This window comes from Prionailurus viverrinus, chromosome D3 (assembly GCF_022837055.1).
Source record: "Prionailurus viverrinus isolate Anna chromosome D3, UM_Priviv_1.0, whole genome shotgun sequence".
Lineage (NCBI taxonomy): Eukaryota > Metazoa > Chordata > Mammalia > Carnivora > Felidae > Prionailurus > Prionailurus viverrinus.
This window is the reverse complement of record NC_062572.1, coordinates 3,049,176-3,073,268: the sequence shown is the minus strand read 5'-3', so window position 1 is coordinate 3,073,268 and position 24,093 is coordinate 3,049,176. Positions and strand designations below refer to the sequence as shown.

At 48.9% G+C, this 24,093-nt stretch overlaps 1 protein-coding gene and 1 pseudogene across 1 annotated transcript in view; both read right to left on the bottom strand.

Annotated features, from left to right (window-relative positions):
- Positions 1 to 24,093, bottom strand: part of TMEM132D (transmembrane protein 132D) — a 563,851-nt gene that overhangs the window by 86,712 nt on the left and 453,046 nt on the right. The window lies entirely within an intron of this gene.
- Positions 9,665 to 9,761, bottom strand: LOC125149726 (uncharacterized; annotated as a pseudogene).

Below are 24,093 nucleotides of genomic sequence, written 5' to 3'. Positions count from 1 at the left end.
TCAGAGCCAGGCTCGGGCAGGTTCTAGCTGATTTGATTTTCATGTGAAATCACAAACGCCCGTTTTCGGAGCATGCCAGGAGAAGGAACAGAAATGTATCATCTTCGCATTGCATAACTGTTTTCCTTATGTTAACTTTATTTCTTACGTAAGATCTTTTTTCCTTATAGGACGAGGTTCATCTTATAATTAGCTCCCTTGGTTTAGATTTGGATATATACACACACACACACACACACACACACGCATATATATACATCTGCATATGTATTTTTTCCTTTATTTAATTCTGAGAGACCTCCAGTTTGGAATGTTCCTGAATCTCCAAGACCATGCCTAATACTGTCTCAATACGCAGGAGCCTCCAAAGGCCCGTTGATTATGCACTTGGGTTTGGTTTTGTTCCCTCCTCTGAGTTCCCAGCCTGATGTGATTTCATCTTGGGCACAAACACCGTAAAAGAATGAAGGGCGGGGGGGGGGGGGGGGGAGTGAGGCTATGGTGCTACTTCCTGCTGCGTCTGGGGAGGGAGGCCTGCGTGCACGCTCCTACTAAACGGGTAGAGATCCAAGAGGCCCGTTCACACTTTGGAAAAATACGGGAAAATGCTCCTTAACTCTCTGGCCCAAACTGGCTCATCCCAAAGGAAGGAGCAGACCGGGGTGGGGAGCGGGGCATCATGACCGCTGACGTGAGTTTCAGGGAAGAGGAGAGCGATTTTGCACCTCCGTGCAGGAAGGGTTACGAGCATCTCTGTCCACCAGTAAAACCCGAGAGGCCTTCGGTGTGTGCACACGGACGCCAGCACGGGAAGGAACGGCGGCGGGAATTAGCTGGCGACCATCTATAAGCCCAGATGTCTGGGGTGCTCCCCTGGCCTCCGAATGGGCATGCCACTCTGCCTGCAGGACCTCGTGGGGATTCGTGAGGCAACTTTCAGGTCCTCCCTGCCTTCTCTGTGCACGTCCAGTTTTTCGAGGTCAAGAGCGCTCTCTCCGGCACAGCTCTGCCGTCCCCGGGAGGCGAATGACAGGTGCACGGCTCGTAAAAGTCTCCAGGTAAGAGGTGGCGGACGTGCCCTGCACATTCGACCTGCAAGTGCCCGGATGATTAGATGCCATAAATCCCTAGAGAGCTCAGCTGCCTTACGGTCATGGGCTCTCTTCACCCCAGGCCTTCAGAGCTGGGAAATCAAGGAAGGAACCTCTTGAGAAAGCTCGTGTCTGTCCTCACTGGTGGCTCCACGCTCCCTCTGCTACCTGGACGCCGTGCACGCCAGCAGTGACTCACTGGGTATCTGACCACAGAGCGTCAGGCTCTCCAGAGGCCAGGAGGAGGCAAAAATGGCGGGAGAAGGTGACGGTGCCTTGAGAAAAAAGGGGCAACCTCATAAGAGAGGCCACAGATACGTTTCTGGGCATTCGACTCTTTATCTCTTGTAAGGAAGCAATCCCTGTCCGGATTTTGCTGGAGAAGCGATGACTCACATCTTTGCTCGGATCCCCTCTAGAAACCGACTCCGGCACAAGGATTCAAGGGCAGTTTATTTGGGGGGTCCGGGAAGTGTCAGTAGGGGAGCAGGGAAGAGAGAGCCGGGAAGGCGCGTGGGCCACGCCAGCTGCCACGGTGGACAGCTGGAGCTTGATCCCGCGGGACTGGGCTGTGATGCAAAACACACCATGTGTGTTAGATATTTCAGACATTCCCTTGCAGGGAAATTACCTAAAATACACACTTAAAAATAATTCCGTGGTGGGGCGAGGGAGCTGGGTGATTTATACGGCACCTCCTGAGAGGTGCTCCGGGGGCCGACCGTGCCCGGCAGGTCCAGCCTGCTGCGCGAGCAGAGGAGGCAGCCCTCCGTGGTTTCAGAGAACACGCTGGACGGGTGCTGTCCAGAGCGCTCTGCCCGCGTGGGGTACGGAGCTGGTGCACGGGGCAGGATCTGCTGCGGTAAAACCGAGGAATATAGCGTCTCATACCAAGGTCTGATGGATCGGGCCCGGAATTACAGTGTTTGTTTCTCTTAAACTTCCTCATGCCTCTGGAAGCCTGATTTTCTGCTTTGTGAACACAGTGACTGGTTCACCTTCACCCTCCAACATCCATTTGAAAAACAGAGGGGAGGAAATGATGGGGAGATAAACATGGCACGGGGGCCCTTCTAGAACGCACCGCGAGGTTGACCTGGGGGTTGCCCACTTGGTGTCCACCCTCCTCTCTGCCCTCCTCGAAAACCCCCATGTTGTCTGAGGCTGTAAGATGCCCAGCTAAAATTACCGCTTTTTTTGGCGGGGGGGGGGGGGGGGGGGGCTGCCCTTACTTTGTGACACAGTTCTGGTCCGTGAGATATAAACGGAAGTCAGTTGGTGAGGCTTCCAAAAAAGTTTGTTGAAAAAAAAAAAAAGCAGATTCTGAAGGTTGGTTTGTGTTTCCCCATTCTTCCTGCTGTCAGCACAGAGGATACTGGAGTTGGGGCTGTATCGTGCACCCCAAAGGTGAGGGCGTGAGGCTAAAATGCATCACGTTGGGGGTCGAGGGCAGGGAATCTGTTGTCGGAGCGTTGGGGGCAAATCCCGCCTCGGACGAGGCCCCCTGGGTGACCTCGGGTGACTCACCAAACTCTCGGTGCCTCATAAGCTTTGTCTATGGACTGAGGACACAGCAGTGCCCCTCTCCCGCGTCTGCCCCGGGTTTGGTGAGTTAGTAATGCTGGAGAGCTTACAACAATGGCTGGTGCCTCGCCCACCCTGTCTCTGAGTGTCTGATAAACACGCAGGTGTGAGTGGTGGCTGGGCGAGAGTGGGCAGCGTCCCCCCAGCATCCTCGTCTGCTCAGAACCTCAGAATACGACCTCATGCGGGAAGACGGGGCTTTGCGGATATAATGAGTTAAGTTCAAACGAGGTCGTCCTGGATGGGGGTGGACCCTCATCTAATGGCTGGTGTCCTCATGAGACCAGAAGACACAGACAGATGGTTCTGTGGGGCTGCAGGCGGGGGACATCAAGGAAGCCAGCAGCCACCGAGGCTGGAGGAGATACGGAAGTATTCTCCCCCAGAGCCTTGCGAGGGAGCGTGGTCCTGCCGCCATCTTGATTTTGGACTGTGACCTCAGAACGGCGTGCGGACAGATGTCTGCTGTTTTTCGGCCACCACGTTTGTGGTGCCGTGTTTCGGCGGCCCCAGGAAACCGGTACGACGGCCGAGCCAAAGAGAAGGAAGCGGACGCCAGCGAGATGGAACAGAACACTAATCCCGGACGCCCCCTCCAAACGCACGGCGCGGCAAATTCCGAGATCTTGCTCATTCACACCTGTGTGCGTGTTCTGTGGCTCACAGACGGGCCACAGTCCCATCACATACCGCCTGCCAGAAACAGGCCCTCCCTTTTCCCACGTCTTGGGCTGAAACCAGCAAGTCGAACTGCTTATTGTTCCTAATGAGGGGGGAGGAAACAATTTTTTTGTCTTCACCGTCACCGTGGCCCCTTTGGAGATCGTGCGCCATTTCAATATGTGGTTCTGAGACCATCCACATATGTCGTACTGGAGGCGTAAGGCTGGACGAAATACAAAGAAGCGTGGCGTTAGCGGTCTCACTGCTTCGACCTCAAGCAAAGCATGGCGGGTAAGCTTCAAGCAGCCCGCCGGAGGAGGGCAGACAAGGGCAGGCATCCCGTAACACCACTGGCGGCCACCAGCCATGTCCCTCCCCTGCACACGCTGAGTGTGTCACAGCACGTTACTCCCTGAGAGAGACACCTGGGAGACGGGCATTTCCAGCAGGTGGAAATACAGTCAGCGGACACACTACGCCTGACTCAGCGTGGACGTGCACAAGGGAAGCATTTCCTACCTGGGCCGCCAACGAGGACCTTAAGAAAGGGTACAAGCTCTCCCCCAAACAGGACTTGAGTGCAATACCGCGGCCGAGCTCCTTATAACGTCTTTTATTACGAGTCCCGCGGACGGAAGCTTCTGGTTTTGCCTGCCAACCTCTTGTCCGTAACCGTGCACCCATTTTCCTCTGGGAAAATCATCCTTTTTCCTTCGGAAGGAGAGTCACAGCAATCCTCCCTGCCCCCGGCCCAGAGTAGGCTGGCATCCTCTACACGCGGTGGGGCCTCTCCCCCTGGGACAGAACTCCACTCAAGGGGAGAGGGCAGGAGCCGAGATGCTGGGATCTCCTACACAGTCAGCGGCACCTGAAAACTGTTCAGCCTGTTGTCTGCACTTCCGTGAGGTCCTGGCTCCCACCTTTCCGGCTGTCCCATCCATTCTTTGGGAGAGCCCATGTTCTTTCACTAAATTCCTTTCTAAAATTTTTTTTTAAATGTTTAGTTATTTTTGAGAGACAGAGAGAGAGCAAGCCAGGGAAGGGCAAAGAGAGAGGGAGACACAGAATCCGAAGCAGGCTCCAGGCTCCGAGCAGTCAGCACAGAGCCTGACGTGGGGCTCGAACTCACAAACTGAGAGATCATGACCTGAGCCAAAGTTGGATGCTTAACCAATTGAGCCACCCAGGCGCCCCATCACTAAATTCCTTTTTAGAGGATGGGTCTTATGTTAAGTGTGCCAACACACACACACACACACACACACACACACACACATAATAATGATGATGATGATGATGATAATAATAATAATGGAAACTTTGTAAGGTGATGCCTATGTCTGTGGCCTTGATCATGAGGCTGGTTTCACAGGTATGTATACTCCTGTCCAAACTCAACGAGCTACATACATTAACTATGCACAGCTTTGTAAACGTCAACAATACCTCAAAAGTAGTTAAAAAAAAAAAAACCAAAAAAACAAACTTAACCAGAATCAATTTCCTTTGCTTCCAAGGAACTGTAATCAACACAGTTGACCAGGGAGGTGGATGAAAGCACATTGGTTCACAGGGTTTCCTCCCAATTCTCACTGGGATGCAGACTTCGTAACAATTACCAAGCTCAGTCCCCCAATTTGCGGGCTGGAGACGGCATTAGTCTGAATCTGCACCAGAGCACAGCCTGGGGCGGCGATGGGTGGAGTCGATTTATTTGCAAGGCGGGGGGGGGGGGGGTCAGGGGAGAGGCGTGGGAGGCAGACAGGTGGTGCTATCCACCTTGCAGCAGGGCCCCTGGGCACTAGCGTCTGCAGAGGCCTGGCCTCCCAGAATTGTCTGACGTCAGGCTGGAAGCAGGAGTTCCCTCCAGGGTGTCATCTGCCCACCTGTGCGGGGGTCAGGTGGCTACAAAGTTCTCCTGTGTCAGGAGAGAAACTGCCCACGACAGAGTCTGGGACACGTATCTCACTTACTTTCTAAAAAACAAAAAGAACACACCTAGGCTTTCTTGTTTGCACGGAGACTTGTGGCCAGAAATGACAGTAACTCACACAGCAGGTTTCAGAAGCAACGCTTCTACTCTGTTCTGCTTATAATCCTCGGAGAAGGGAGACACTCACTCAACGAGACGGCATCAAATGCGCCGCTGAGGCAAGGACACACACGTGGGTGCGTCGCTCCAGGTCGTCTGGAGATGACTCACATGCCCTGTGTCAAGGATCCAGGCGGACAGGGCGGAGCCACTCTGGGAAGGTCCCCTGCAGGGCTCTGGGAGCTCACTGCACATCTACCTGCAACATCGTCCCTCCCTCCTGCTACTTCTGCAACTGCACTGCTCCTATTATAGATGTGCCCCACCTGTCTCCATATATTTACTCCTTCTTCAAGAATATCCTGGAAACCACCGTCGGTCTTGAGAGATACCGTGCGGGTCCAGGATCTTAGCCGTAGACAACGCAACCCACTCCCGTTCATTTCAGCAGAAAGGGGTTTGCCGATGCATCGGCGCTGTTGACGGGGTTGCGGAAACAGACCCCCACCGACCTCCCGAGATCAGTGTGTGGGACCCCTCGGTGTTCCTGCCACGCACCTGCTGCTTCTGCCCCGACTGGGATGCTGGGAGATCAGGCACATTGGTTTAGACCCTCGTGGACACTCCCCAACTCCCACATACATCGCCTTCCCCCGGCTGGAAAGAAAGCGTCACACAGGCACATCCAATTGGCAGAGACTGAACCACAAGCCTGATCCCTCAGGGACACTCTGTTCTCTCCCAGGGGAGGCTGAGCAAAGTAGATTTTTGGAATTTATTTAGAGAACACGAGATTTCCACAGCAAGGGGCTGTAAAGGATGGAGAGAGAGTGTCTTCTGGGCAGCTGCATTTGGTGGTTTGCCACGACCGGTATCGGCATCGCATGCCCTGGGATCTTCGTGATGTTTAAGTACAAACAGGCATATTCTGCTAGGTCTATTGGTTCTCTTTAATTGAAATTTGACTGATTTTATATTTAGTATTATTTTTTAAATCATGGTTTTAAATTTACACCCAAATTAGTTAACATTTAATCTTATAATGATTTCAGGAGTAGAATTTAGTGATTCATCACTTACATACAACACCCAGTGCTCATCCCAACAAGTGCCCTCCTTAATGCCCACCGTCCATTTAGCCCATCCCCCACCCCCCATCCCCACCCCCACCCCCTCCAGCAACCCTCAGTGTGTTCTCTGTATTTAAGAGTCTCTTAGGGTTTATCTCCCTCTCGGTTTTTATACTATTTTTCCTTCCCTTCCCCTATGTTCATCTGTTTTGTTTCTTAAATTCCAAATATGAGAGAAATCATATTTGTCTTTCTCTGACAAATTTCACTTAGTATAATACCCTCCAGTTCCATCCAGTTACAAATGGCAAGATTCCATTCTTTTTTATCACCGAGGAATACTCCATTGTATCTATATACCACATCTTCTTTATCCATTCATCCATCGATGGGCATTTGGGCTCTTTCCATACTTTGGCTATTGTCGATAGTGCTGCTATAAACGTTGGGGTGCGTGTGCCCCTTCGAAACAGCACACCTGTATCCCTTGGATAAATACCTAGTAGTGCAATTGCTGGGTTGCAGGGTAGTTCTATTTTTAAGTTTTTGAGGGACGTGCATACTGTTTTCCAGAGGGGCTGCACCAGTTTGCATTCCCACCAACAATGCAAAAGAGATTCTCTCTCTCTGCATCCTCACCAACATCTGTTGTTGCCTGAGTTGTTAATGTTAGCCACTCTGACAGGTGTAAGATGGTACCTCATTGTGGTTTTGATTTGTCTTTCCCTGATGATGAGTGATGTTGAGCATTTTTTCGTGTGTCTGTTGGCCATCTGGATGTCTTCTTTGGAGAAGTGTCTATTCACGTCTTTTGCCCATTTCTTCACTGGATTACTTGTTTTTTTGGGAGTTGAGTTTGATAAGTTCTTAATACATTGTGGATACTAACCCTTTATCTGATATGTCATTTGCAAACATCTTCTTCCATTCCGTCAGTTGCCTTTTCGTTTTGTTGATTGTTTCCTTCGCTGTGCAGAAGCCTTTTATTTTGATGAGGTCCCAGTAGTTCATTTTTGCTTCGGTTTCCCTTGCCTCCGGAGACGTGTCTAGTAAGAAGTTGCTGCGGCCGAGGTAAAAAAGGTTGGTGCCTGTTTTCTCCTCTAGGATTTTGATGGCTTCACGTCTTATGTTTAGGTCTTTTATCTGAGTTTATTTTTGTGTAAGATGTAAGAAGCTGGTTCAGGTTTGTTCTTCTGCATGTCGCTGTCCAGTTTTCCCAACACCATTTGCTGAAGAGACTATCTTTTCTCCATTGGATATTCTTTCCCGCTTTGTCAAAGATTAGTTGGCCATACGTCTGTGGGTCTGTTTCTGGGTTTTCTATTCTGCTCCATTGATCTGAGTGTTTGTTTTTGTGCCAGTACCATACTGTCTTGGTGATTACAGCTTTGTAATATAGCTTGAAGTCTGGGATTGTGATGCCTCCTGCTTTGGTTTTCTTTTTCAGCCCTCTAAGAGCCTCTAAAATGTTATTATGTTGGCATCATTTACCCTTGGCTCTAGACCCCTCCTCCAACAACACAGAGAAGTATGACCTTATGATTCTTTGTCCACAAGAGACTGAATTCTAGGACGTCAAATGTCAGAGGGGCGTAAGATACAAGAATTCAGTTTACGTTAGCCAACAACAATAAAATATTAAAAAAATAAATCAATCTCTGTAATTTTGCAAAAATTTGTATACACTTAGAGAAAATTTTAATATTAAAAAAATAAAACAATATACTCTGCAGTTAAAGACAGACGTTCATATCTGGTATAAAAGTGATTTTCTTTCTCCTGTTAAATTATATCATACTTAAAGGTGATATTTGAAATTTGGGGGGAAAACCCTAAAACACACAGTATGGCATGAGTCGTGACTGATCGGAAGACATACCTGGTCAGTCAGTCTGGATGCTGATGGTTATGTCACATGATCGGATTTCAGTGTAAGACAGAAAAAGGAAGGCTCAGGAGGCATGCCACTTGTCCCCCTGTATTTTCCAGGTCCCTTGCAGTTAGACAGAGCCACACGACACTCATAGCTCCCAAAATGGGAGGGAAGTGTTGTCTTACTTCTCGGGTTGGAGCAATAAAGCTTTCATGCACAATTACGACCTTTCTCATCCGCCGCCCTGGTGACTGAGGAGGCCGCCATGTTCCAGATGGAGCTGCCATATTCCAGATGGGACCGCCATGAGATGGGAGAGCCTGTTAGCCTGGTTATCCCAGTCACCGTGCGGAGAAGAGCTTTCTACCGACCCACGCAGGACAGGAAGCAAGAGTAATGAATATGCTTTCCTCGTCTTCAGGCAACAAAGACTTTTGGGGCCACTGGCTACCGGATAACACCTAATCTATCCTAACTAACACACGACACTTCCCAACTCCAGTTTCCAAAAATAAGAATATTCATGAACACTCTGAACTCTGCCCCAAGCCAAAACAGATTGCTCAGGTATGAAAAGCTAACCTTGCCTCCACATGCTAGGCGGCTGGCCCTCTGTCTCCTGATTTCTGTTGTCGTGAGCTCGGACAGACCCAGCCCAACTCAGTGCAGAGACCAGACCCCTCTGCAGCTGTGTTCTTCCTCAGTGTGATTTCTTAACTGAGGTTATTTTCCTAAGTCTTTTTCAATGCATTTCCCCACAAAGATCAATAACCCAATGAACAGAAGAACGACTCATCACCCTGTCCTTGTTTTTTGATGGTTTGGTCAAGCTCTGTTATTCCAGCCCCCGCGACCTATGCCCCCATAAATAACATACACTTACTAGACGATGGGCTGCAGTCTGCCATTCATGCCACAGGAAACAAAAGAGCTAGTACGTGACCATCGAAATACTACATTTCACTAGCAATAATGCTGCATCATAAGTAACTTGCATGCTTCTTTTAATTTATATTTTTTATTTTTAAATATAATTTATTGTCAAATTGGGTTCCATACAACACCCAGTGCTCATCCCAACAAGTGCCCTCCTCCCATGCCTTTTTAAAAAAAAATACAGAATGCCTGGGGCACCTGGGTGGTTCAGTCGGTTGAGCGTCCAACTTTGCCTCAGGTCATGATCTCGCAGTTCGTGAGTTCGAGCCCCGCATCGGGCTCTGTGCTAATGGCTCAGAGCCTAGAGCCTGTTTCAGATTCTGTGTCTCCCTCTTTCTCTCTGCGCCTCCCCCACTCACGCTCTGTCTCTCTCTGTCTCTCAAAACTGAATAAATGTTAAAAAAATTTTGAAAAATAAAATACGGAATGCTTCAGAAATTTGTGCGTCATCCTTGCAAAGGGCCATGCTGATTTTCTGTGTCGCTCCAAGTTTAGCAGACCTGTTGCCAAAGGGGGCACCTGTGTGCTTCTTTTAACAAGTGGGGCGCATCCGTCAATTTGGCCTCCGCTGCCAACACATTTATGAACCCCTCTGTTTTTAAAAGGACATCAGCGCCTCAGTTTAATGGTTGTGGCACAGTATGGAGAATTACCACATTCTAGCAGCCGTAGCAGGTAAAATACAATTATCGTCCCACCCGTGGGGAAGCGGCAAAGATGCCACACAGCAGAGCCCACACGGGGCTGATGGCAGCGCGCGCCTCTCGCTAGCCGGGCCGTCTTCCGGAAGCCGCTGAAGCAAGTCAGGTGCATGGTGCTTCTCCTCTATGTGAATGAAAACATACCACCTCATGGTTGAAATGCTCCACTTGTGGAAGGGTTTACCATAAAATGCCACCAAAGGCCATCCTTATCTCCATTCCTTACCACTATTTCGTTCCCCTCCGGCAACCGCTTTGGACTCCTAACTGTTACCGAGGCGTTTTCACCTGTCTAAACAACACGCTACGTTACACTTTCTTGGTACAGCGGGCTCAGCCATCATCTGCCGATTTTCTGGCACGACAGGTGAAAGCTCGTCTCTCTCTGTCTTCTCAACCAGCACAATTAGATTCCTGATTTGGTTCCTCCATTGGCTTTAGTTCTAACTTTAAGCAAACACACCTCTAATCAAGACATAACGTGTTGTAGGCGCCTGGTGGCTAGTCGGTTAAGCGTCCGACTTCGGCTCAGGTCATGATCTCGCAGTTCGTGGGTTTGAGCCCCGCGTCGGGCTCTGGGCTGACGGCTTAGAGCCTGAACCTTTTGGATTCTGTGTCTCCTTCTCTCTCTGCCCCTCCCCTACTCACGCTCTGTCTCAAAAATGAATCAACATTAAACAAAAAAAAATTAAAGAGATGCTGTGTCGATTCCTGAGGGGTTGTGTCTGCAGAGGCGGTGACACTCCTCCTGGGTCGTGGCGGACATAGGGTGCCCTGGCCTTCAGTACGGGCTGGCCTCTGTGACTCACACGTGTGGTCGACATGCCGTGCAGGTAAGGTTGTGTTACTTGTGAGGCTTGGCCACGGAGCCACTGTGTTTTCTCCGATGATGCTCGTTCATGGAACTCGGCCGCCAAGGGGTGTGGAGGCCCAGGCGCACGGGAGGGGCCAGCGGAGGTGGTCTGGTCCACGGCCATGGCTGTGACCCACTGCCCACCCCACAGACATGTCCACGAGGAAGCCTTCCAGAGGACTCCCTGCCCAGCGGAAGCCGCCTCACCGAGTCCCATCAACTCCTAGAACCCTAACAAGAGCGTAAGTGGCCACTGCTGCATGACCACCGGCGTCCCCTCACGCAGCCACGGACGTCTGAGACCCCCACGCACCGTAGGAAACGACAGTATGAGCCTGGTTCCAACTCCTGCCCACTCTTCCTACCACCGCGGCCTCCCAACTTCCTCTCATTTCCAGCTGACACTTCCTTCTTCCCAGGGCTGACAACACCCCCACCGTGCCCCCAGCTACCACACAGCCTTCCATGCTTTATACAAAGGTTGAGTCCAGAAGCTGGAATCTGGAAACGGGCCTCCGATGCTCACACACCGTGGGGCCGTTTTCCAGCCTCCAGGCTACTGCTGTTCTGGGCCAGATAATTCCTTGTTTTCAGGCTATCGTGTGCACTTTGAATGTTTAGCAGCATCCCTGCACTCAACCCACTGGATGCCAGGAACGGCCTCTTCCAGCCGTGGCATCAAGAGACGTCTGCAGGCTTCTCCAAACGTCCCCTGGGAAGCGGTGGGGGGCGGGCGGCCTCGAGAATGTGCTGCAGGAGTGAACCGTGCCAGGGACTCTGTCCTGTGTCCTGTTATTTCTGTGTCCACGTGTTCCTGGTCGCCTCTTCTTCCGCCTTGCCTTTGCTTATTTTAATAAACAGAACGCACCAAAGGATGGGGGAGGTTTTCAAAGCACAGAAGCAGGAGGGAAATCCTCAATTTTCTTCCTGTTGGCAGCAATTACAGGCTTTGCAGCATACAGGGCTTCGTGTGACCAGAGCCGGCAGGCTGTATGTGGTTGACGTACTCTTGAAAACCAAATATAAATCAACGTTTAAAATCGTATTTTTTACACCAGAGGAGCTTCCTATTAAAAATGATCCTAAGAGGGGCACCTGGGTGGCTCACTCGGTTAGGCGTCTGACTTCGGCCCAGGTCACGATCTCGCGGTCCGTGGGCTCGAGCCCCGCGTTGGGCTCTGTGCCGACAGCTCAGAGCCTGGAGCCTGCTTTGGATTCTGTGTCTCCCTCTCTCTCTGCCCCTCCCCCGCTCACACTCTATCAAAAAAGGAATAAACATTAAAAAGATTTAAAAAAAATTTATAATCGAGGGGCACCTGGGTGGCTCAGTCGGTTAGGCGTCTGACTTCGGCTCAGGTCATGATCTCACGGTCCGTGAGTTCGAGCCCCGCGTCGGGCTCTGTGCTGATGGCTCGGAGCCCGGAGCCTGCTTCGGATTCTGCGTCTCCCTCTCTCTCTGCCCCTCCCCCGCTCATGCTCTGTCTCTCTCTCTCTCTCTCTCTCTCTCTGTGTGTGTCAAAAATAAATAAACTTAAAAAAAAAATGATCCTAAGATAGTAAGTTCTAGGCCCACCTCAAATGCTACATCTTTCTTAATCCCTCCTGGTGGAAATAATCAGTGTTACTATCTACAGTTTATTATCGACATTACATAAGCAAAATTGTATATGGAGGCAGTAGAGCCTGGTTCTGGGGCCAGACAGCGTGACTTTGAACCCTACTTTCTACACCTACTAGCTCCAGGACTGTAGGCAACCTAGGTAGGGACTGCACCGTGCCTCAGTTTCCTCATGTGTTCAATGGGGACCGTGAACATTTCCATGTTATTGGCTGGAAGTGAGGACCGAATATGTGAGAGGCACTCAGAACCGTGAGTGGCAGGTGGTAAGAAAACCATGTGTTAGCATCGTCATGATGGTCACTCGACGTGGCCTCAGGATTTCTTCCCGCCGTGCCTAGCAGCCTGAGAGCAGGAGCCGGGAAGGGGAGCCCAGGCTGAATAGCGTGAGCCCTCCCTTGGCACGGCTGGGCGATATCGGCCAAGTCACGTACCCCCTCGGGCCAACTTTCCCGTCTTTCAAGAAGATCTCAATGGCATCTGGTAAAGCCTGCTCATGTGCGGGTCACGTAAGCACTGTGCACCTCGTTTTTCTCACCTAGAAAGTGGGGTTCTAAGCAGCATCTACCTTGGTGAGTTCTCGTGAGGGACGGGTACGCTAACGCATGCCAAGTGTTCAAACGGTGCTTGGCATCACCAATTTTTCAATAGGTTGGCTATTATTAGTAGTATCATAAGACATGCGGTGACTTATATTAATTCAGGATGTTCTTGGCAGAAGGAAAAAGTGAGAGAGAGACTGAGAGAGGGAGGGAAGCAGGGGGTGAGTGAAGGGGAGGGGAGGCGGGGAGACACAACCCAACTGCACGCCCGTGAGCGCTGGCCCTGTCCTGGAGCGAGACTGTGGGGACAGGCAGGGACCCAGCGGCCCACAGCGTGCGCCTCTTACAGCACTGACAGGAACTTCAGAATTAAAGGTGTATTTTTCAGCCGCAGGTGCCCCAAGCATGAGCCAGCCGCTCACCTGGAGCCCAAGCAAGGAGCATTCAAGTGTCTGAACACGGAAGGAAAAATGGAGGTTTTGAGGCTTAGAGGCTGTGTTTTGCGAACTCAGGTTTTGCACATTTCCTGATTTTTTTTGAGAGAGGCTGAGAATCGATATTTCTATGTGAAATCTCCTGAATTTCACATTGGGCTCACGTTTTGTAAAAAACACCAAGAAGCCGGGACAACATACATTTACATGGCGTGTTGACCTCCGTATGGGCTCCAACTGGTGACTTCTCTCCTGGTGGATAATGAATCGCCCCTAACCATGAGACCCCTTGTGGGTAAAAAGGGTGAGATTTTTAAACTCTTGCTTGCCTGCCCGCACCCATCAGCAGGGCCAGTGTTTTCCCAGGACCCTGGTTCACCTCTCCCGGTCACCCCACGACCCCTGCTGTCTGGGAACGCGGCCCCCTTTTATCCTGTGCCACCTGAAGAAATCTGGTCTCATAAAAGCACTGCTCAGTTTTGCGTAACTAATTTCAAATCGTATTTAGCATCAAGTTTCAGAATTAAGGAGCTAAGTGACAGCTGTTTAATTAGCTCCTTAAGCTGATTAGACGGCATTACCAAAATCCCCTGAGGAGGAGGACGTCACCGTGGGGAGACCCTCGGGCCAGGTTCCTGCCACTGTTCAAACTCAGTAAGCTGCTAAGCCAATTGGCCAAGCATTCTTGACATCCTCAAGGATGTGGTCAAATAGAGATTTCTATTTATGACATTCACTGCTGCAGGAGACTCTGAGGGACAAAAATAACGCAAGCCTCTTTCGGGATGCTAGGCAAACAGACTCTGCATTAAAAAAAGAAAAGCGAAAAAGGAGTCAATTGGGAGTCTCAGAAAGCACTTTAGGACGTGCATAAGCCCCATGTGTTCCGTCCTTGTATAGTATTAAGGAGAGGGGCGCAGATTAACCCTTCGTCCCCACCGAATAGGCTGTCTAGCCTCCTCCTGATCAGTAAGACAAAGGCATATTAACGAATTTAAGACTTTAAGCCAATTTTATCCTGAGATTAGTGCTTTCAAAGTGGCATTTCCAAGAAAGACGGGGAAACTACAGTATATGCCTGACTTTGTATATGAGCCTGGGAATGGACGGACATCCCTGGCCCTGGAGAAAGTGTACAAAATGATGGGTTTTCGTCTCGATGTTCCTTTTTAATCCTCGGCAACACTGGCAACAGGACGTGTGGACAGAGCGTCCCAGACCTTCTCGGCAGGAAGGGAGGCTAAGTCAAAATGCACGCTACCATCGGCCTAAATTTTCTGGAAACAGGACATAAGTTTAACTTTTGAATTGAGTTTTAGGGGGGATGCTTCCAGTGAGCCAGGGTGGGCGGTGGTGTGAATCCCAGACTTGGTGGGATCGGTTTTGGGTGCTGAAAATTTCAGCTCCCTGCTCGAGGGAGGAAGAGCGGGTTTTGGGAGCCGTTCGTGTCGTTATTTTTCTTGACAGCTTTATTGAGATACAATTCACATCCCACATGAGTCACCCATGAGAGTGTGCAATTCGTTACTTTTCAGTATTATTCAGAGATGTGTGCGACCAACACCACAGTCTATTTGAGACTATTTTTATCATCTTGAAAAGAAGCCCGGTGCCCTGTGCCCTGTGGCTATTGTCCCCTCCCGTCCACCAGCCTGGCTCCGGCCGTCAGCCAATCTACTTCGTGTCTCCATGAATTTCCCAGTTGTGGACACTTCACAGGAGGTGATTCATGCGACGCAGGGTCTCCCGTGACCGGCTGCTTTCAGGAGGCATCACGCCCTCACGCTTCATCCACGCCGCAGCATGTGTTCACGCGTCCCTCCTCGTACGGCTGGGTGACGTCCCTCAAGGCATCGAAGAACTTTAAGTCTTCCATTTCGCACAACTCAATTCTCCCGATGCCGTTCAAATCACAGTCCGTAAATTAGGGTTGTGTCAAGCTGAATCCAGCTCACGGAGGGCTTTGCTTGAACCGCACAGATTTAATCAACTGTTCACAACATTTAAAAATTGGGAGATATGCGAAAATCTGGATTTCTGGTTTGTCTCGAGTAATCAGAACAGACAACTCTGGGGTACCATTCCGTAAGCTCCAAGTAGTGACTCCCCTCCCTTCCACCAAAGTTCCCATCTCCTGTGTGCCACACGGCTGGCCGCAGGAGGCTGAGTCTGGGAGGCCTCGTATAGATGATTCTGGACTGCCAGCACGTGTGTGATCCAGCAGTCCAAGAGGCAAACTTCACCCGATCCCAACAGCTAAACTGAAAACAAGCAGGACACATTAAGGACACAGGGGTAAGGATGTGGCTTCGTTTAGAACTTTGATAACTTTTTTGTTAAAGCAGGATACCGTGTGTCGGAAATGATACATCCAGGGGCTCACTGCTCTCCCTGATGAGAAAAGCCTGACCGAATTACAGGATGCCGTTGAGTACCCTCAACATATATCCGTGATTGACGACTGAGACTGTCATTGACGGTTCTTTTGAGAATCTTCGCTTCAGCCTTGGTTCCAAACAGCAATTCTGTGAAGCTCGGCATGAATATTTAATTTATGTCTGTTGATAGAGTTCTCTTGATATCATAAAGTATTTGCTCTTTGAAACTGGGGGAGTTTTTGCCTGTAGCCTTTAACTAAACGAGCTGTCAGCCCCTTTCTCTATCACTACAGAAAAATGCATGTCAAATTGTCAAAGGCAACAGAATTTTCCGTAGGCTGGAAGAAGCCTATTGGTTTTATGGTACGTGAGACTAAGGAATTAATTCAATCGGTACGGAAAGGTCATACAAAATTAACAAACATGAAAGGGCTGCTGCAGACTTCATTTGACTCAGTGGGCACCTGAAAGCTGGTCTTGCTTAGAACCCCAACCCTCCAGAGGGACGGTAAGCAGTTCCGAGTCCTTTTCTGACCTGTAAGCCATAGGGATTTCGGAGAGACTTATTGGTGGGGCTTGGAGCCACGTCTCGGTTATCTATGCTAATGAACATCCAGTGGCGTGGCTAATCCCAAATCGTGTGAAGTCCAAAAGTCATCTGCAGTCTGGCCCTGGAATACATTATGGGCTTTTTCTTTTTTTCCACCAGACAACTTCTTAATTACGTTTTTCTTAGGCTAATGCAAAAAATGAGTTTGCATGTCTTGAGCCCACACTAATTAGGAATTGCGAGGGGGTGCAATTAAGATTGTTCTGGGAGGCAAGGAAAGAGGAGTCTGGGTTTTTTCAATGAGCACAGCCATCCCTGCACTGACTTCACCCCCATGATGTACTACTGGCCGTGGAAATGTTTCTTAGATCTCTGCTTCCCTTTCTGGGGGGTGGGGGTGGGAATGCCACCTTTAGGAGGAACAAAATCAGTATTCTTGGCTACTCCCCCAGCCGGAGTCTTTCTAACCCCATCTCTTCTGGGTATCCAGGCCTAGGATTCCAGGATTCACAGCTGTGCGTGGCTGGCTGGGCAGTCCCCCGCGAAACACAGATGGGTGCCGGGCGTGCTTGACGAAAATGAAAATGATTCTACACCGTCCCGTACAGCGAGGCTCTGTGAACGAGACTGTGGACACCGATCTAACTCTCACCCATTTGAAATGCGGAGAAGTGTGGGCGAAGCAACTCTGTTGTCAGGTGTCGGTGGCCCCATGTGACCGCGGAAGGCCAAACCATTGGAAGTGATCTCATCCAGTCCTGAGATATCTGGGTTCTGCTCATTTGCAGACTGACGTCTCCGGCTCTGACCTCTCCCATGAGCTCCCAACTTAGATGTTCCCCTGCCTGCCCGACCTTTCCAATGGGGTGTGTCCAACTCCCTGGGTCCCAAACAGAACTCTTGCTATCCCCGCCTTGAAGCTCTCCTCTTCCAGCGCTCCCAGCGCTCCAAATAGTACATGGTGCCACCTGGTTGCTCTGGGCAGAGCCTCAGGGATCGTGATTCATCCTTTAATCCACCCCCGTGTCCCATCCAGCAGAGCATCCTGGGAGCACCAGCTCCAATGAGTCCTGCACACCCAGCCACTTCCTTCCACCTCCACCCCTGTCAACTTCACTCAAGCCGCCATGATGGAAGCCAGCGTTAGGGAAAGCCTTTGAAACCACTCATCTTGGTATTCTACAACATTGCCCTGGTCATTCCCAGAAATCATTTTTCTCTACACATCTCTTGCCTGTTTGACCACACCAGAGTATAAAGCTCCAGGAGGGCAGGGCTTTGGGGCCGCTCCACACACAGCCCTGAGTACCTGCGGGAGACACCGTGTGAGCTCTGCCTCTGGGTGTCATGCGTGCCTAGCACGAGGCCCATCAAGGGCCAGTCAACTCCCACTTTCAACAGGTAACTCGCCTCATGGCCGTGTTCCCTTCAGTGTTTGGTGCCACACTGAAAGCGAAAATGCTTCACTGGTGGATCCTTATAGATATCTCTAGCTTTCACATTGACTGGCTGGACTCAGGAAATCGTGTCACAATCATAAAGCCTGCAGGGGAAACCGAGTCACATGGTTAAAGCAACTCAACTTTGTCGGATGCTGCTGAACGCAGAGCAGGAACATAAGGAAGCGTCGCTGCATTTGCTGGGATCGCGGGGAGATCACCACCTTGTGCCGCCATCATGATTTTTTTTCTGCTGAATTCAGCTGGGCTTTGGCAGGCATGTTCCAACCGGTGTGTAGCCAAGAATGCAACTGCTGCCGATCTGCCCAGGTGGTCCGTGCATGGTATTATTGAGTCTGAAGTCAGGGGTCTAATCCCGACCTGGTCACAGGTTTGCTCAAAACCAGCAGGCTGAGATGGTGATCCTGGCTCTGGCCGACAGCTTAATACTTCCACGAGAGAATCACTTTCAGTCCAGCCACCACGATGGGCAGCCAGGGGTGTGAAAAGCGTCGGACATATCGGAGCCTTGTCCTCCTAAGGCTCTAGCACACCTGAGGTTGAGTTCAGAACTGTACCCCTCAAGCAAGGCTGCAGGGGAGATCTGGCCAATGCCAGGAATCTGCCTCAGGGGGGGATGAGTCCCAGACATCAGGAGTGTCGCATCTTCACCGGACATTCTAACCCAGTGACTTCCAAACTTAGTGGCTCCTGGCATCACTGGGGCAGATTAAACAGCGCTGATGCTGGATCGTGCACTCAGAGATTCTGATTTAACTGTACGGGCTGCCGTCTGGACCTTTGGAAATTTCACATCTCCCCAGGTGATTCTCACAGACAGCAGAGGTTGAGAACCACCGGGAATTATCTCTGCCCACGACGGATGGCCACTTTCCCTAGTGATTCAGAAGCCTCCCCGCCCCGACTGGATCTATAAAACACATGCACAGACCAACACGGTCCGAGACAAACGACTCAGCAGACAGGGCAATCGGCAAACCAGCGCGAGGCAAAAGGTTTACGGCTCCACGTTTAAGGGATATTAGAAGAGAGCAATGATGCCATAAAGGAAACACAGCAGCGAGGGAAGGATTCACCGCAGACAGTGGGATTCAGGAAGAGTAACGTGAACCTTGGCTTGGGTGGTGCGAGGTGATTCCAAGTGAGGCAGGTGCAGGGGGTGAGGCAGGACCTCACAGCCCTGGCCCGTCCATCACGCCTCATCTGTGGTATCACCACCTCCAAGAATCTTCTCTGACCACCAAGGGGCTCTGCTAGTCCCGGCCCCCAGTGTACAACCCCCCCCCCCACCATCCATTCCCCATTAGAACGCTCCCTCTTCAACTCTGTAGCACGTACAATTACAGATGACCCTGTTTTTCACGTTGAAGGATAATTTGTTAAGTTACATGATTATTAAGATGAGAAAAAATAAAAATTATTAAGTAATTCATTGTTTAGCCTTCTCAGTTGAGAGATTTACACTTTTAAAAATTTTTTAATGTTTATTTATTTTTGAGAGACAGAGAGAAACAGAGCACGACTGGGGTTGGGGCAGACAGAGAGGGAGACGCAGAATCCGAGGCAGCTCCAGGCTCTGAGCTGTCGGCACAGAGCCCGACGCGGGGCTCGAACCCACAAACCGTGAGATCGTGACCTGAGCCGAAGTCGTACGCTCAACTGACTGAACCACCCAGGTGCCTCGATGGTTTAGACTTTCAAGCTGTCTCCTGCTCCAGACTAAAAGATGGGACAAAAACAAGGACACCACGTGTGTCGCTTCCGGCTGTCTTCAGACTGCGGGGCAGTGGGCACAGCACCTCAGTCCTCCCTGGGTAAGAAACTGGGTGAATGCTACCACAGGTTTGTAGAAGAAAAGGTTCTTTTCTCTCCTGGCTGTTATTCAGTTACTGCTGCTGGTCATTTGCAAATTTAGGCAGCTTTGGAAATGTGAAATCCAAGAAGCTATTATGAAGAGACATAATCGGTCTTGTAAAAAATACTCTTAGAAATGACACACAAGCGAAGGCTTCGGATCCTTTCTCATTGTAAGCATGGCAGGAACCGTTAAATACCTAATCTTTTCAGACCGGTAGCAATAGAATTTATGTTAATGCCCGCTCTGTGTGCCCAAGAAAATAAATCTGGGCTTGACTTTGGCTTTCAAAGCTTGTGCCTTGAAAAATCTACATTTCTCCAAAAACCTGATTTACAGCAACTTGCAGTCTCTTCTCACCTGCCCCAAACACGAGATCAGTATTTCTTTTGTGCTGCTTTTCCAAAATGAAGTACATTTCGTGAAATTTCCAATATTATCTAAATCTCTTTAAAATACCACAGGCGCACAGAGTCACAAATCCATAAAGAATGCCGACAGCAGCGACTCCTTATGTTAATTGGATAGGTTTTAATAACTGATAGAACTCTAAGTACTATTATTGTGGGTGAACATAATGGTTTTCATTCACAAAGGCAATCTATGTGGGTGAAATCCATTATCTTAAAAGTATTTTGATAAGGATAGATCTATGTAGAAATGGCTATGCTTCTCCCCTGCAATTGTGAAACCCCATTAAACATGCCTAATAATTAGCTGGCCGAAGAGTGTCATTAGATGTACATTAAATGTGTATTTAAGGCATATTTGAGACACTTCATTAAAGGTGACACAGTGAGCCTTACTGAATAACTTTAATAAAAATTGTAGTCAAATTAAAACTTGAATTTATGGTCACTCCTTTCTGTGAGAACAGAGTGCTGCACTGAATTCTTGTTTTTTGTTTTGTTTTGTTTTTCGTCCTCGAGAGATCAGTCCTGGTCATACTATGTATTTTCTAACTACTTTATTTAGCTAAAAGTTATATAAAGTGAAAGCAACCATTTTAAGTGTATAACTTGATGACTTTAAGTAAATTAAAAATTTTTTATTATTTATTTTTGAGAGAGAGAGAGAGACGGGGAGGGGCAGAGAGAGAGAGAGAGAGAGAGAGAGAGAGAGACGGAGACACAGAATCCGAAGCAGGCTCCAGGCTCTGAGTTGTCAGCACAGAGCCCGAGGCGGGGATCGAACCCACGAACCGCTAGATCACGACCTGAGCCAAAGTCGGAGGCTTAACCAACTGAGCCACCCAGGCACTCCAAGTTTTAGTAAATTTATATCATTGTGCAACTATTACCACAACCCAATTTTAGAGCATCCCGTTGTCTCTGAAATGTTCTTCTGTACCCTGGTATGGTCAGCCTCCCTCCCAATCGATGACTTCGAGTTTTTCACCACCCTTGAGTATTCTCTAGATATTTCACGCATGCATCATCAGGCAATACATCCTCTCTTTAGCATGACGTTTTTGAGACTGATCTACGTTGCTGTGTGTTCATTCATTGGTTCCCCTTTTTACTGCGAAGTAATATTCCCCTCTGTGGATATATCACACTTTGTAGATACATTCGCCAGTGGGTAAACACCTGGGCTTTCTCACTCTGGCTACAATGAATGCAGCTGATGTGACCATTCAGAGAGAAGTCTTCATGGGACATACGTTTTCGTTTCCTCTGGAGAATGGAAATACCAGGTCCTAGAGAAGTTCACGTAACTTTTTAAATCTGCGCACCGCTTTTCAACATGGCTGCAATGCTCCCATTTCCGCCAGCAATGTCTGAGGGTTCCGGCTTCTGCACATCCTCTCGAGACCTTATATTGTCAACCTTTCAGATTTTTGCCGTTTTAAGGGAGCGTGTGGACGTATCTCTTTGAGACGTTAACGTGCACTTACCTAATAACTAATGTTGTTGGACATGTTTTCAGGCGCTTTGTTTGACATTTGCAGGTCTACTTTTATGAAGTATTTATTCTAACAATTTAGTTATTTTTATAGTATAGTGTGTCCTACATCCTAATTCAGAGATGAGATTTGCTAAGATTTTGTAAAGCATTTTTCCATCTGTGCTGGGAGATATTGGTCTACAGTCTTCCTTCTTTTGATGTCTTTGTGTGGTTATATAATTGGAGTAATCCTAGCATCATTAAATAAATTGTGAAAATGTCTGTAATTTTTGAAAGAGATTGTGCAGGATCTACTTCATTTTTTGAAATTAAATACCTTATTTAGTTTGTTAAGATGTAATACACCTTTATTGAGGTGTACTTGTCACGCAATCAAACATACTTATTTAAAATCCATGATGGGGGCGCCCGGGGGGCTCAGTCGGTTAAGCATCCGACTTCGGCTCAGGTCATGATCTCGCGGTCCATGGGTTCAAGCCCTGCGTCAGGCTGTGTGTCGACAGCTCAGAGCCTGGAGCCTGCTTCAGATTCTGCGTCTCCCTCTCTCTCTGCCACTCCCCTACTTGTGCTCTCTCTCTCTCACTGTCTCTCAAAAATAAATAAATGTTAAAATCACTATTTGCAATCTAAGGCTCATATCACCAGCGTCAAAATTTCCTTGTGGTCCTTGACCATCCTGATTTCCCATACTTCCCTGTCACCAGCTCCCTTCCCACCCCATCTCTAGGCAAGCAATCATCTGCTTTCTGTCACCATACATATATAAAAAAAATATATATATATACATATATACATAATGGATATATATAAATGGAATCATTTAGTATGTGTTCTTATAACATACAGCTAAGTTGGAGGATACATGTATTGACGGTTGAACTGTGTCCCTCTTCCCCCCCCACCTGCCCCACCAAAAATGATACATGCAAATCCTAACTCCAGTAATCTGTGAATGTGACCTCTGAAAATGGGGTCTTTGTATCAGTGATCAGGTTCAGATGAGGTCCCACTGACTTACAGTTGCCTTAATCCAGTGACTGGTATGGTATCCTTACATGACAAAGGGAATTTGGATGCAGACACGGAAACAGGGAGAATGCCCAGCGACCACAGAGGCAGAGATCCATATGCTAAGGAACGTCAAAGGTTGCAACCACTGGAAGCTGCAGGATGGACCCTCCCTGAAAGCCTTTGCAAGACAGCACGGCCGTACCCACACCTTGACTTCCGGCTTCTACCTCTAGGGCTGTAAGAGAACACATTTCTGTTGTTTCAAAGCCATCCAAGTTTGTGGTAATCTATTACGGCAGCCCTAGGTCACGACTACACTTTGTTTGGAACAGTTGTGATTACAGTCCCCTGGGTCTGGAGCCAGATTTCCTGAACATATTTCCCTCTCAATTCCTTAACAAAACTGGCCTTCTCTTCGCAAGGAAAGGGCAGGAATGGCTCTTAGGTTGCCTTCCAGTCCAACTAGATGGATGGCCATTCTGTCCCTTAGAGATAAAGCTTGCATCAGCTTCATTGTAGAACATTTGGAAAATACATGGGAAGCATAAAGAAGAAAATAGAGGTGAGCAATAATCTTGCTACCCAGACACAACCACCGTTACGATTTTGATGTCTATCCTTTAAGACTTTTCCCAGTATCTAGGACTATTTGTTTGTTTTATGTATAAAATGAGTCCCTGGCTTCCTTTTATGGCACTGTGGATGGGTCTCATTTCCTATTCTATAGCTAATGTAACTTTGTTCACTTTTAGTTCAGTTTCAGTAAATTGGTTTGGATTTTCCCGAGGGGGGCAGTAATTATGCCGGCCAAGCAGACGTTACGCTACAGAGCAGCTGAGGCAGCTGGGTGTCATAAATTCTCCGAATTTTTTTGTTGAATGAATACAAACTTCAGAACTGTCCCGAATGAGAACGTATCAACCTAGACAGTATATTGTTTCCAAACCGTAACATCAGAGAGCAGGAGAATGAGGGAAGGCTTCAGACGCAGACCAATTTCTTGATTTGTGATTTAAAAAAAGTAGTAAAACCTTTGCGATTCTGAGTGTTGAATTCACCTGTGTCATCATTACCATTTTTAGAGATATTTCCTCCCCCAGGCTGACCTCTCCGAAGTCCAGGCACGGGACCTTGTGTATAGGTGCACTAATGCTCAATTTCTAAGGTCAAGCTCAACATATTCGTACCCAAGCTAATGATCTTCCCCTACTTGAGTCTCCCCATCCCAGACAACGACACTGCCTTCCACCCAGGTGTTCAGGTAAGGGGATCTGGGGAGCCCCCAGACATTCTTCAGCCATCTATCCAACCATCCATCCATCCAACCATCCATCCATCCATCCATCCCTGTATCTTCTCCATTCAACCTTCTGGACCTCCTTCAAGGCCGTCTGCTTCTCTCCATACCCATCATACCCACCCCAGTCCACAGACACCCTTATCTGAAGTGCCATTTTCTCCTGCCAGAGCTGTGCCACTAAAAAGAACCCCCCATTTGGCCCACTCACTCCTGAGCCCCATTTAATAATCCGTT